Source organism: Cimex lectularius, unplaced genomic scaffold, assembly GCF_000648675.2.
Source record: "Cimex lectularius strain Harlan isolate CLEC.00 unplaced genomic scaffold, Clec_2.1 scaffold334, whole genome shotgun sequence".
NCBI lineage: Eukaryota > Metazoa > Arthropoda > Insecta > Hemiptera > Cimicidae > Cimex > Cimex lectularius.
The window spans coordinates 211079-227125 of NW_019392892.1; the positions used below are offsets into that span (position 1 = coordinate 211079).

At 36.1% G+C, this 16047-nt stretch overlaps 1 protein-coding gene across 8 annotated transcripts in view; it reads right to left on the minus strand.

Moving 5' to 3' along the window:
* The window catches only part of LOC106663447 (tyrosine-protein phosphatase Lar), a 312386-nt gene that overhangs the window by 107920 nt on the left and 188419 nt on the right, over positions 1 to 16047 (minus strand). The gene's annotated exons all lie outside the window — the stretch shown is intronic.

The window sequence follows — 16047 nt, forward strand, 5'->3', positions numbered from 1 at the left end:
GAAAAAGGAGTACAAATAGAATTTTTTTTCTCCCTTCACGGTGGATCCCCGATCGTAAACGACACGCGGCGGCGCTATTAAGAATTCTCCGTCTGATGCCCTTCGGTTATTATTTGAGATAGGATTAATTAGCAAAACTGGGGGGGGGAAGCTTTTCTAGGGGAAAAGGAGGAGTAATGAAGACTTCCCAACAAGCGAGACAGAAGCGAGGGCTGAATGCTTAATAAACCGAGCTGTTTCCCTTAGTTTTGACTCGGCCTTTTTTTCCCTTTCCCCTTTCCAAAACACCGACGCCTCGGCGTAATCCCGAGAGGTTGATGAGACAGTTTATTAACAAACAACGAACGTGAATGTTTTAACAAATAGGAGAAAAGGCAATCAACAATTGTGCAGGCCGATGAGGAAATTGAATTAGAAAACCGCTTCTTTTAGCAGGGGGATGAGGGAGTTTCTAATTTCGACAATGTTCAAGATATGCTAATTCGTTTCGGCTAATTCAAATCAAATATGCCAAAAGGGATTCATTACATTTAACTATCATATCGTAAAAAAACAAGGAGTACTGTACCGAATAGAAATATCTTGTGTAAGCCCGACTTAACAAAATGCCGGATTCTCTGTAGATTGTCGCCAAACACAAAAAAAAAATATCGTTGAGTATAGTATCGGCCTTCATGAATAGAAGGCATTCATAAGAAATATTGAAAAATAGTGATCAGGGATGAAACGAAGTGGGTGAAAAAAACCAACTTGTGTTTCTGCTGTCGAGCTTTCGACTGTATTTGACGCCTTCCTCAGGACTCTGTTTAATTACTTCACATTACTTCAATACAAAAAATATTTACTAGATATGGATAGAACAGATGAGCTGGTTTGAAGCGGGAAAAAGGACGAACTACATTACCCATTCTTCTTATGTGGCAGTAGTATCATCATATCAAAAGTCTGATTAGTCGGATTTGTTATAGTATGTACAATATCTTCCAGAAATTCTAAATTTTACTAAAACAAGGAAAAAAAGCAAAGAGAAAATCTGAATAGTAGACATATTGGAATCTTTCAAAATTTACAGAATTTTTGTTGTCTGCCTTCATTGAAATATGATTGTTCACGCATATAACCTTACAAAAAAATTGTTTGTCTGCCTTATTTGTAAAAGATGAGTCAAACATGTAAACTCAAAGAATAAATGATGTCTACCTTATATGTAAAATGATTGTTCAAGCATGTAACATTACAAACAGAACGCCTTATTTATAAGATGATTGATTGTTAAGGTATACGACTTTACAGAAAGGATAANATCAACCATGCTACAAAATGGATAACGGTTTTCCTTATTATTATGTAATAGGATTGATCGATCAAGCATGCTGCAGAATGGATAACTGGTTTCCTTATTTGTAATAGGACTGATTGATCAAGCATGCTACAGAAAGGATAACAGTTTGCCTTATTTCAAATACTATTGATTGATCAAGCATGCTACAGACAGGATTACTGTTTTCCTTATTTGTAATAGGATTGATTGATCAATTATGCTACAGAAAGGATAACAGTTTGCCTTATTTCAAATACTATTGATTGATCAAGCATGCTACAGATCAGGCAACTGTTTGCCTTATCTGTAATACGATTGATTGATGTAACATTATAGCATGTTTGTCTGCTCTCTTCAATGTTAGACACTGTCGACTGGGACTGAATGAATTGCGAAATGTCAAAAGACAATTATTTGTGTAATTGTAAAACCTTAGGTATTGTAACTTTAATTAGTAAAATTAATTTTAAAACAAAACATTTCCTTGGACGGGAATATAGAATAGAATAGTTTTCCACTGTAGGTTGGCAATATTATTTTCCGAAAAAATTGAAATCCGAGGGAAAAGTGCCCAAAGTACCCGAGTGATATTTTTCTCTCGTGAATACACGAAGAGATTAAAGATTAAAGCCAGGCCGTAATTATATACAATGAAGAAAAGGCGAATTATTAATGGTCTTCCTGGATCATGGAACCGTGCCATAAGTGCCACCACCAGGGCACATGGGGAGGACAAGCCCGAATGCTGATGGACCACACACAAGAATAACCGGCATCACTGCCAAGAGCCTCTGGGACCCGGGCCAAAAAACGCCTTCTGATTTTCCGTACCATTGCCCAAACCCCAGGAGCAATTAAGGAGCAACAAGTCCCCCTTTATATTTTTCTTCCCCCTATTTTTTTTTAAATATATATTCTAACGACCCTGTTATTGGAATTTAAACGACACTGAATATATATCCTTGATAATTTTTCTACTCTGTTCTTTATTTATTAGGCACCTACAGTATTGATAGCATAATTCGCTTAAGAGATTATCTACAATATTCAAACATTCCACCGATATTCCATTGTGGTCGTTGTTTCCCGTACCTTTTTATGATAATTGTAGGGGAAATTGAATCACGTTATTCAAGTGGACACGACATGGATCAACATGTTAATTACACTAATCCCTTTACGACCTCACAGGTTGACAGACTAATAACCAGAGAGACTGGTATGAACGCGATGTGGGATGAGGTTGACAATGGCGGCCGTAGTATACCTTAATTCTAATCATAATACTAATAACGCAAAAGGGTGGGGAAAAATACCTTCGAAAGCCACAAAAGGTCATTTTCCTAGGTGTGACAGGGATCAAAATGAAAACCGTGCGGGTTAAAATCACCATAACCATCATAAAGCTAATCCATGAGGTAAACAGACAAAAACTCACTTGCAATACATTTAATTATTTGGTCCCTAACCATCGGTTCTACGAATATCGATATTTTATACGTGATCTTACTATAGATACATAGAGCCAATATTATTCACTTTGAACTAACCATCGAAAGGAAAGTATGGAAAAACAGTAGTGTATCGTCAAAAAAAAAATTAGCTAATAATTCCTGACTAAATAATAATATATAAAAAGACATTCTTTTCATTCAAATATGAACGGAATATGATTATGTTTGAACTGATGTTTCGAACAGCAAATATCGAAAAAACTAATAATTACAATTAATTAAGGTTTTCAGTTGAGATAAAAAAGTCAATGGGACGAGCGGGATTCGAACCCACGATCTTCGGCTTGATACGCCGCTGCTATACCACTTGAGCTATCGTGACCTAGCTATCTAGGATGTGGAAAAAAGATAATTTATACAATGCAAAAAAATATTTTTTATATTCAATCAAAGTATTCTCACTCAAAATGTACACAGAAAGCAAACATTTTGAGTGAGTAGAAATACTTTGATTGAATATGAAAAAATATTTTTTGCATATTATAAATTCAGTTTTTTCCACATCCTACATGTTTTTGTTAACTTTAAACAATGTTTGTAAATCCCAGGCCCTGAAGATGATCTCAATAAAAACCGAAACGTTAGCACGATAAAGAAAATGTTTTTCTGAAACCTACATCACACCAGACCGCATCTCACGATTTCTGAATGATCATCGACTAACGGTCACTAATCACCACCCACACACACACACACGCACGCACGCACGCACGCACACACACACACAACACACACACACACACACACACACACACACACACACATTAAATCGAATATACTGTTTTTCCAAATACTTTCGATACCATATCAGATATATCGATATATTCACTAATTTGGTCGTCCGCTTGACCAATTAATATATTACAATTAATTAAGGTTTTTAGTTGAGATAAAAAAAGTCAATGGCACGAGCGGGATTCGAACCCACGATCTTCGGCTACTGCTCTACCACTTGAGCTATCGTGAGCCGCTTTGTCGCCGAGAATCAAATAGATTACACGACATTTGAAAAATGGCAAAAAGAAGGGAAAATTCAAAAGGTGGGGTTGAGGTGGGAAGTTAGTGTCCGAGTGGATCGAGGTCACGACAGTTCAAGTGGTAGAGGAGCGGCGTATCTAGCCGAACATCGTGGGTTCGAATCCCGCTCGTGCCATTGATTTTTTTATCTCAACTGAAAACCTTAATTAATTGTAACATATCGATATAGTAAATCGATGTCATGTTTTTACTTATCTAACCACTCGCGTACCTATAATATCGTATTCCTATTAATAAAATACCGTAGTCTTACAGCGAAAAATATCGATATCTTAAATCGATTTCTTGTTTAAACTTAAACATAGCCTTTAATCCACTCTGAGCATATTAAAGTATCCTTATTATTAAAAAATCGATTATAGACAGTTTTAGCATAGTTATATAACCAAAATATCGATCCCTTAAATCGATTTCATTCCAGGTAACAAAACCGTTTATTATTGATGGCAAATCCGTTTAAAATAATCGATACAAACAACATCGATGTAAAATATGCCCTTTTTAAAATAAATATCGATTTTTCGTACAAACAAATTTGTAAATATAACATATCCAAACAAAGGATTCTATCCTTTACATCTTACATCTTAATTCTACACAATTTAGAACAATATGAAATAAAATCTAATGAAAGGCTTATCTGAGATCAAATTGTTTTGTTATAGAGTGGGAAGCTCATAATCATGTTTTATAGAGATTTATTTTCCAAAGGTCAACCGTGGCTAAAAATGAAAACGCTTTGTAGTTGGGAGATGAAAGATTTACTAAAAATTGCAAGATTTTTTTTTGTCTTTTGATTGGAAAGTAAAGAAGTCTTTTTGAAAGGGAAATTACCTTAGTATAAATGTATATGTGCAGTATCGTTACGATGCTTTTTTTGTAAATAGGCAGTTGGAAGCAATGGGCTCGCAATAAAATTACTTATGCTTCGACAACTGCCCTTAGACTTCCATCGGATCTTCAGAATACCAAGTTACATTTCCTCTAAACCAACCCCGCCCTCTCACCCCACGGCTGATAATTTATTCGAGGGGGCTTATCCCGGTAAGGAGATGCGGCAATTTTCGATATTGGAGCTCCACGGGTCCGGATGACCCTAAGAACTGGTCCGGCCTAATTGAAAACAAATTTCCTCACGGTTGACTGGTGCCTCTTTCCAATTTAGAATCGCTTCGAACAATTATACCCCGCCTCCGGCTCTACCACCGGGAAATGGCCCTACAAACTCCCTGCCATTCCGAAGCCCTTTCTCGGTTCCAATTATACCAGCCTAGTTTTTAACCCTTCCAAGAAAAAGTAAACCCTCTTTTTAAATAGTATTCTATTTTTTTTTTTCATTTAGAATAAATAGAATAGAAGTCCCTCTTTGTTCCTACCACAGTCAACAACCGAGTATGAAATTTGCTTAAATGCAATGTAAATCATCATAAATTTTCTCTGTAAAGTGACACTGATAAGCCACACGAAATTGTATCTTGTCTAAAATGATTTTAAAAATGCAAATGATTGTATTATCCACGCTAATAGATAAATCGATTAATTGACAATGCCAACGATAAATCAAGGTTGGGTAATCGATTGTAAAATACATACATACATACATATATATATATATATATATCAATTGCACCTCCGATTAATCGATATACCTGCTATCATCTATTTGTTTACACAGCATTCATATTTAAACGATGACACATCAATTACTCAACAGTGACGCTATCGATAGTATGATAATCAATAAATATGAATATTGTGAGAGATGCCACCAACATACATAGAGATCCTTGATGATATCGATAGTATCGACAATTAATCGATTATACGTGTATTTCAATCGATCCACGACATTTTGCTCAGCATCGATGCCGCCTTCAATTACTCAACCTTGGTGCTATGGTCATAGCATAGCATTAATTTAATCGACATATATGATGTTCATTAAAATCAATGACATCACTGATTGCTCAACGTTGGTACTATCGATAGCATAATCAATTAATCGACAACTCAACCTTTATGTTAACGATAGTATCTACATTAAAGCGAAATATATATATTAAAATCGATGCCACCATCAATTACTCATTATTGATTATATCGAAAGTATCTACAAATAATCATTACATGTTATTTAAGATCGATTAAATCAATAATTTCTCAACGGTGGTACAATCGATAGTATTATCAATTAATCTATAAATATATANGTACGAATGCTTGATAAATGTAAAAAAGGTCCATGAGTCCTAATTTTGCGAGCTTTTATAAATAAAATGTCCAATTCAATTCAATTCTCTCTCTCACTCTGTCTCCGTCTGTCTGTCTGTCTCTGTCTCTCTTTCTCTCTCTTTTTCTACCGTCCTCCAGTTTTTGTTAAATTAAACTGAAGTAAATTACAATTTACAATAAAATTTGTCGGCGATTAAAAGAAATTCAAATGAGCGTTATTCCAGTTCATCAGCATCTATCTGTTATGCCATAGAGATAAGATCCGTTATCTGGATTTTGTTCACCAAAATCCAAGCTTAACGTCCTTTTTTTGACAATTTTGTCGTAGAACTCGAAGCTAATTACGAACAAAGTGCATAAATATGAAAACGTTGGATTATTTTGATATGTTGATTTTTAAATTTATGTACGTAATGAAATCGTTTTTAGATTTCATTAATGAATTATATAGTGTGTGTACAACACTCATGAATTTAATGAACGGTATTTGAAAGATGTTTTTTTAAAAATTGGCACTGGTTTACATTTACAACTAGACACACAAGTTAAACTCAATTACTTGTATAACTTGGTCTGTTTTTATTTTCCATTAGGTTAAAAATAAACAGGTAAAAAATTGTAATAACAATTTTATCGCCTTTCCACACAGGGATCTTCTTTCATGCCATGTCCTAAATTTACGCTATTATAAGCTTTACTTTTTTGTTGTAAAAGTTGTATGTAAGACAAATCGAAAACAATGTAACTTTCTTGAATAATATCGGCTGACATATCACACTCCCGAAATTAAAAGCTTATCTCTACCCTGCTAATCCATATGATATTATAAAAAATCAAGTTTATAGAGCAGCGGAACAATTGTTTAGATATTCCCTAAACAAATGGTATATAATTCTAGATATTTCCAAACAACTAATGGCTAAGTTTAAAAAAAAAGGCTGCCGGTGATCATAATTATTAAAATAAATGGTATTTTATTCGATCCTAATAAGTACACTCCTGCTATTAATTGTAATGAATTTTTAAAAAATGATTGTTAATCGCTGTTTATAAAAATTATATTATTTAGGTAATAATTTTCGCTCATCCGATATAGCAGTGAAGGGTACTTGACGGTTCAGCTATTGACGATCCGTTTGGATGGAGCTCTTTATCAGAGATCCGTAAATATGAAATGCCTAGAGAAAATATTTGAAATAGCTTCGGATCACCGATAAAAAAAATATTTACAATCTTATTTATTGTATTGCAAAATAGATTACAACTTTGTGTAAATAAAGGAGTTATAATTCTGAGGATCGTAATTAGGGGCGAATTTGTTATCCGTTTACGAAAACGGCGCTCGGACATACTAAACCTGCAACATCGTCAGGTTCGGCAAAACTGTATCGCAATTATTTTAGCCTCGAACGACGAGTCGTGACAGAAAATTTACATTAAAATCATTTTAAATTATTATGAGAGGTATGTCAAAATTTTAAATTATGACATATTATCCAGGTTTTTATAAAATTCCTCCATTTGTTATTTCTCGCATTTTATTCCTGTAATTTTGCATTAACATATCAAATCCCAGACAGGTTTCGATTACAGTCTGACACAAAGATAATCGTGCAAATAAAAATACAACCGTCAACGTTTGCTGATGTCATGAACGAAGGATGTTACTCTGTAAGTGGATAACTTTAATTTGGAATTTCCGATATTGAAGTGTCCGAAAAATCTCAAGACTTTCCTATTCTTCCTTTCCCATTTAAATACAAACTCAGGAATAAATACATTAAAAACGGTAACGATCTGTTTGTTACCTTTGTGTCTCTCCAATAATTTTAAAGCACTTTGAATATTTTGTTTGTCGAAAAAAATGTTTTGTTAATTTGACTGTGATTGGCGTCAAATGAACGCAACCAATTTTCTTCTGGGTAGTTTGTTTTCGCGCTTAATTAATTCCTTCAGTTCGTTTTTTATTTTCTAAGGTTGCAAAATATTTTCCAATATGTATATGTACATTACAATCGATGCTACAATCGATATATATGTGTATATTACAATCGATGTCACCATCAATTACACAACCTTGACATAGCGATGGATTCATCAATTAATCGATTTCGATATTATCCTTGATGAATTTTACTATCGATGATACTGTTATGTTGTAAACATCGATTATGGCACCATCAAATATTCAACATTGTTTTACCGTCAATTGAAAGACGAATTACTAAACGTTCAGGGACTATTTCGGTTATGAAACAGCATAAACAGAATATTGTATTGAAAAGAAGTATAGGAAAAGATCCAATAAAAGTTTTATCCCCTCTTCAACTATTGTTTAGTTGCATTTAAAGGAAAATAGGTTTTTCCTAAAGGGAAAATAGTTGTAAAGGGAGAGAAAAAATTACGTACACCGTATTTTCCCCGGGGGGTTGTATCATCCGGTGATTACGAACAGCAGGATCCCCAACGTGATATTCTTCGCGTCTCTTTACCGTGTTTTCTCATCTGCATATGTTAATCCCCTGAGAGAGTCAGAAAGATAGAGAGAGAGGGTGGCGTTATTTTAATTGCTGTTTCCACCATCCGGGCACCGTTGAGACTTGCACAACGGTTGGAAATACAGAGGCGACAAATCTGTAAAACCGATTTATAACGGGGTTTGATGGCCATTTTCCAATTGGGGAAGTTTTTGTAAAACCGAAAAAAAAACAAAAAAAAAAACAGACCCGAATTTAAGAGACTTCTATAAGGGCAAGATTCTGAATAGATTTTATTTGTGTGATTTCTTCCCAACTTCAATCTCTGTGATGGATCTGTTTTGGAACCTCGCCGTTTTGAGGTTGTATCTTACTTAAGTGTTGGTTCTTGTGCATGTCAGAAGACACTTTTGTAAATTTAAGTCTTTACATAAGTCACTATAACTCAAGTGGTTATGTATATCATATCGGCATATGAGCCAAAGGTCGTGGGTTCGAATCCCGCTCGTTACACTAGACTTTCATTTCAATCGAACGCTTAGATAAAAAGCATATACAATTAAAATAATACATAATAGCTGCAAATTTAGAAATAGATACAATTTAAATACTTATATCGGATATCAAACTGGTACCGTTTATAGTGGATATTTACCAATAAAAGTTAAATAAAATTGTTAAAAAATCCGTTTATTCATTGATGGTTTTTTCTATTGAAAATGGATTTGATATATTTATACCGTTCTTGATCGTAAAAAATTTAGAATAAATGTTATGCCATCGATAGTAAAATCAATTTTTACTAACTAACAGTGAAATCGTTGGTAAAATAGAATAATACGATAAATGGTTTTTGGTAATAAAATCGACATTGATAAATTGGTTGTGTAATCGATGTTTAGTCGTAGACAATATAGTCCATTGTAAAATTGCTGTCTAGTCGTTGGTAGTTTCATCCTTATTGAGTTTTTATTATCGACAGTGAAATCGACTAGAAGTCCTCGATGGTATAAACTGGTAAAATTGATGTTTAGATTCTAGATGAAATTTTATGTTCAGCAACCAATCGTGTCATCGATTGTAAAACTATAGTGATTGATAGTAACTTTCATTTTCAGTAATCGATGTTTTTATCGATATAATCGATTAAGTAATTCGTGATTTTATGAATAGTAAAATCGATGCTCAATAATGATGGTGTCATCGATAGTTACATACATAAAATCGATGTTTATCCTTGATAGTATAATTGATGGTAAAATTAACGATTAGTTAAGATTGTTGAATCGACAGTGGGAAATCGATTGTATTATCGAAAGTAAAATCGATGTTCAGTCCATGGCAGTCTGTAATCGATGGTAAAATTCAGATTTATTACTTGTTAAGGATCGATGTTAAAGGATTTATTTTATTATCTATAGTAAAGCCAGTATTTAGTACCAGATGGTGTCAACTGTAGTTGAGTAATCGTTAGTTTTTTTAAATATTTTTAATTTTTTTTTTTTACAATGGATACCAGGAACTGGAGGAGTTCCCTCCTGAGCACTGCAGCTGTACAGCTTATCAGCTTAGCTTCATCCCTAGCTCCATTTTTTGGGGGCTCGCAACCCAAGTGTGAATTTGAGCCCCCGGTGTGCTGCCGGTGTTCTTCCATCGAAAAAACTCATTTTTGAAGGGGGTTGGGACCAAATTCAGGGTCGCTGAGATCTGATCCCGCCCCTTCCATTGATGAGTGCCGTTTCAATTTCTTTCAATTGCGGCCACCGGTCCCCTTAGGCGTCAAAAAAGTCCAGAGGCGACGGTGGGGATCGAACCCACGACCGCGGGATCTACTAGCCGAGAGTCTGACGCCTTAACCACTCGGCTACCGCGGCCCCCAATCGTTAATATTGTCGATAGTATACTTGATAATGAAAATTGATTGTATTAATGATAGTAAAGTCGATGTTCAACCGACGGTGTTATTGATAGAATAATCGATTTTGAGTAATTGATTGTATTATCGATAGTATAATCAAAGTTTACAACTTGAAATCGATGTTAATCCATTTATGTTTAGTGGTCTAATTGATCAAATTACTTAGTTCAATTATTTATTCTTTTTATGTAATGTCTTGGTTAAGATGAAAATGTTAGTATCACGAGCGGGATTCGAACCCACCACCTTAGGCTCAATACGCCGCTGCTCTAAGCTCAGAATTTCATCTAGTTCCATTATTTTATATTTAATATTTGTGTAAATGTACAAGAAAGACGATCTCACTAAAACTTTTCACTGACCATCGGGCCAAATAAGGAAGTTATCATATATATTTTAGGTTCTTTCAACCATCTGTTGAACATAGAAAAAGTTGTTTAAAAGGAAAAATCAGCGAAGGAATGCAGTGATCTTAGATACTCAAATAATCACCTATGTATTATGATTGAAAAAATTGCAATATATCTATCCATCAGCCTTGGTTTCGCTTCACCTGCCGAAAATTAGTTGTAGCGTAAATCTTTTTTAGGATAAGAATGATCCTAGGGAGAAAGCGATTTACAGAAAACATCCGTGATTTTCCCCAAATCAATCCAGCCCTCATAAAAGACAGCAGGTGATGGACATCCCAAGTGGGTAGAGTTGATAAAGACGGGGAGGTCGATTGTTAGCCGGGTTGATAGGAGAGGACGTCATCTTTCAAGGCATTGTGCTAGTTCGGCCGGGCCATTTGTACACATCTCATCCTGCGGCTATGATCCACACAATGTCCACGACCGTCTCAAACCTATCTCCTTTTATTAGCCAACCCATGGCCAATAAAACATCTCAGTCTATCCATTGAACAAAGAGAAAACAAAACATAGATTACAAATGGCGAAATTTTGAGTAATTCCGAGCTTTGAAAGCTCTGTCTACTCATGCAAAACCTGTCATTGCCTAGTAAATATTGTGCTTTTGTAATATCGTATGGTAAGGACATTTTTCAATGGATGAATTACTGGATTAGACAATGTTTCAAATCAGAAACCCTTAAAGGTTAAAATAAAAACTTAGGACCAATTTTAATTCATGACTGTTTGTTTCTTCTGCCTTTAAAATAATAATTAGGCCGCATTCTTATGAACAGTATGAGCTCCCTTCAAAGTTACCCACTCCTTACTACCCAATGTTAAAATCTTATTTAACTGAAAGTTGTTTCATCATTAAGCCGGAGTCCCACAAGGGAGCATTCAAGGTCCCATTCTATATAGTTACATGTACTGTTGATATTTGACATCATCCTTACAAAAATACCGCAATTTATCTCCTAAATCTAACCCCCTCAAGTAGCACCTGCCATTAACCTGGAATTTTCACCTGCAACATACTATAGCAAAAAGTAAAATATCGCTAATGACTACAAGAAAGACCTTAGGCATATCTTGGAGATTAAAACCGAAAATGGCCTATTGGCTATATACGGCAGTAATAAGACCCAGGATAACCGATGGATCACTAATCTGACGGAACAAAGCTCAATAAAAAGTAGCTACCCAAACATTAGGCAGCATACAAAGACTAGCAAACCTATGTATCACAGGGGCAATGAGAACAACCCCTACGAATGCATTAGAAACTTTGCTAAACCTACCTAAATTGGAAATATTCATACAAGTAGAGGCTAGGAAAAGCTCACTTAGGCTCCAGAAACATTTAAATTGGAAAGGAACTAAACAGTTCGGGCATACAACCATAATCAACAAAATCAGACACCCATTATTAGAAATGGGGACTGATTATATGATCCTGGAAACAATCTTCACAACTTCCTATAAAGTCTCAACGGACAATAAAGGAGAGAAAAACACAGAAGAGCATCAGATACAATGATCTGGTACACAGATGGCTCCAAAACAAATGAAGGAACCGGATCAGGCGTTTTCTGTACAAGGCCAAAATATGAGCAATCAAACTGATTAAGGAAGTACACTTCGGTCTTTCAAGCAGAAATACATGCCATCAATGCTCGTGCCATGGAAAATCTAAAAAGAGGTTACACTGACAAAAAAATCCTCATAAGATCAGATAGCCAAGCAGTCATTAAAGCATTAGCTTGTAACAGAATCACATCAAAATTAGTCAGTGAATGCATCCAAAATCTACAAAACCTGGGGAAACAGAACAACCTGATGATATCTTGGGTGCCAGGGCATAACGGAATTTTGGGTAACGACAAAGCAGACACACTGGCCAGAGGAGGATCTGCAAGAACTTACATAGGCCCTGAACCTTGGGATAACAACAAGTACAGAATCCTACATTGCAGAATGGATCCAAACAAAACAAAAGGTTAACTAAACTCTAGCGGTTCTAGACGTAGTAAACTTATGATGAAACAACCCTCACCAAGACTGGCAAATGCACTGCTGCAATTGGGGAGGGCCGAACCCAGAGGAGTGGTAGGACTACTAACCGGTCACTGACATCTGAGAAAACTTCTACACAACATGGGTATGAAGATGTAGATGTAATTTCAGGGTATAGTATACTGCGCCCTTTAAGAGCTATTGTATCCCCCGTGCTCTGCATAAAGCACATCGGTGAGTCCTATTTCATCAAGAAACTTGATTAATAGGCCCGGTTTCAGTGGTTGGAGCTCTTCTATGGTCACATTGTACATCCTAAAACACTTCCTCCTGCGGGCTAATGTAGCTCCGCAGTTTGTTAGTAAGTGTGTTGGTGTCTCTTCTGCTTCCTAGCAGAATCTACATGTGCCATCTTGGATTGCTCCAATTTTCTTTAGATGTCCATTTAATTTACAGGGTCCTGTTAGGATTCGCAGTCTGTTCCTGGTTCCTTTGACACATTCTGTGATTTTTTTCTTGCCAAAATTGGTTAGAAGATTCTTGGATTGTCTATGTCCAATAAGTGAATTCCAAAGTTCACTAATTTTCTTTTTGTCCTTCTGTCTGAGATATTCGTTAATAGTGTGGATTCCTATGCCACAGAAGAGTTCGGGTCATATCAGCGGTGTGGCAGCCCCTTTTCTTGCAAGGGTGTCCGCTTTCTCGTTGCCTTCTACTCCCATGTGTCCTGGGACCCAGCAGAGGCTGACTTTGTTCTGCGTATCTAGTATATTTAGTTTGGTTGTGCAGTTCAGCACCATCCTTGAACTAATGGTTTTTGAGCTTAGTGCTTTGATGGCTGCTTGGCTATCTGACATGATAGCTATATTCTTGTTTTTGCATCCTTTATTCAGATTGAATTGGATACATCTTTCAACTGCGTGAATCTCAGCTTGGAAGATACTGGTGTGTTTTCCCATGGGTTCCGGGTCCAAATACTCCTGCCCCGGTACCTTCTTGTATTCTGACAACATGGGTACATACGACGATGATCCCATTTGCAGATTATGTAATGAGGAGGAAGAAACAGCCACTCATATCATCTTGGAATGCGAAGCAACAGCTCAATGGAGATTTAACCTAACGTACGGAAAAACTTATGAAATCAAATTGGAGCAGCGATTGACAATGGCGTGATACTTCTAGGAGAAGGATTGAGTCTATTGCACTGAACTAAGGAACTAGGAAGGTACAATAAGCCAGAAGGCTGCAGTGCCTGGGGAGCTCAAACCCCCCCCTTCTTATTATCCTTTTTCACCATACCAGACCATAGCACATGTCATTGGTCCAACATTTGGAAAATAAAATTGCCTTGCCAACGACTATATTTCGACAGCAGACTGAATGATCTCTAAACAAGACCCAACCGACTACTCATCAACTACGACGATTTCTAGGACAGAATTCAGTTATGACTGTAAAGAACAAATTGACCGTACAAGCTTCGTACTACCAAGTCATCTAATATCCAAACTAATCCAAAGATTCCTATCAAAAGTTCTCAGAAATATTCTGCATGCTTCTTACTATGTCCCTAACCTCTCTGTCCACAATGATTTTAGCATTTCCTTTGTTAAATAAGTCATAAGAATTCCTCAATTTTACTCCAATCTTTCAACCCTTTCAACACTGCTGTTCAAGTCATGTTCATTATTTCTTAGTCCAAGAACCTTGTAAACAACAATGGCCCGAGACCATCTTACCTTCACTAAGAAGGTTTTTTGAATTGGCATTGAGGAATCAAGTCAAACCATTGAGAAATGTTCGCACATATAGATATAAATCCACATATTCTAGCCTCTCTTGAAAAAAGGTATTCGCATCGACAAGTCCACTACTAGAAAGGCCAAAGAATTAATCGATTCTCACATACCGAATCAGAATGACAACGCCATGATGATCTAATAACACAGTAAATATTTAAAAAACATACTTTCCTTGCGGAAATATATAGACTCCGCCTATCCATGAGTGATGTTTTTCAACCATTTAAAAGGTAAAATGAGCGAACAGATTTAATCCGGATAGGAAACCGGCGGCTGGAGAGCTTTTCGAAAGCATAATTGATTTGAAAAAGTAGATGAAAAAAATCACCCGCCTGTATTTTATCGTTCAAGGGAATACGATCGACCCTTGTTTGTCATTTAAATCTGGCTGTAATCCTTGTTTTTTCCCCACTTGCAAAATGGATGGCGTTCGATGTGTCCCATTTGAAGAATTTCCTGGCTCGATGAATAACATATTTTTAACCCTTGGGATAAAAAACTATATTCGTACGTAATAAAAGTACGAAGGACAATGATATTCCTATAGTTAGCGATTATTTATTTTTTATTATTTGTTTTTTTGAAGAGGGCTGGACGCTCGGACCTAGTCTGCAGACTCCATCAGTGCGGCTACTCCTGGTCCGTGACAAGTTCACGGGCGACCCTCTCGTTGTGCCCTCACAGTGGTTGCTGTTGTATTGGTATCCAGACAGATAGATCTAACCTCCGGACATAACCACCCTGATTCGGCCCCCTGACGCTAAAAATTCAATTTTAAAAAAACATTATCACAAGAAACTGGCAGCGCCGTTAGGCCCGATCGGAAGAGAAGTCGATAGGTGGACCTCGGAGGACGTGACTCGTAGAAGGAGGGTCATCTTCTCCCGATTAAACATAGCAAAGTTGACACACGGAAATTTACTTTTAGTCCATAGTCCATGTATCCGGCATTCATAGACTCTACACAGAGAGCGCGTAGGAATGACACCCGATAAGAGTATTATGCTTGAGCACGGCAGCGAGTATTTGATCCTCTGTTCCAATTCTTCAAGGAAACATGGTTGTTTTATTGTACAAAGTATTGATATTTCTGTCTCCCCAAGTTTGTTTGGAGTGAATGTATTTATAAGCGTGAATGTGTAGAGTGAGAGGTACTATGGCGAAATATTAGTACCCTACCCGAAACAAGTATATTTTCGATGAACTATCCATCCTAAGGTGATACAGGTATAAATGTAGTACAAAATCATCGATTTGGACAATTATCGATATTTTATCTATAAATCGATCTTTAAAGAAATACATGTATAAAATGATCGAAATTCCAAAGAAAA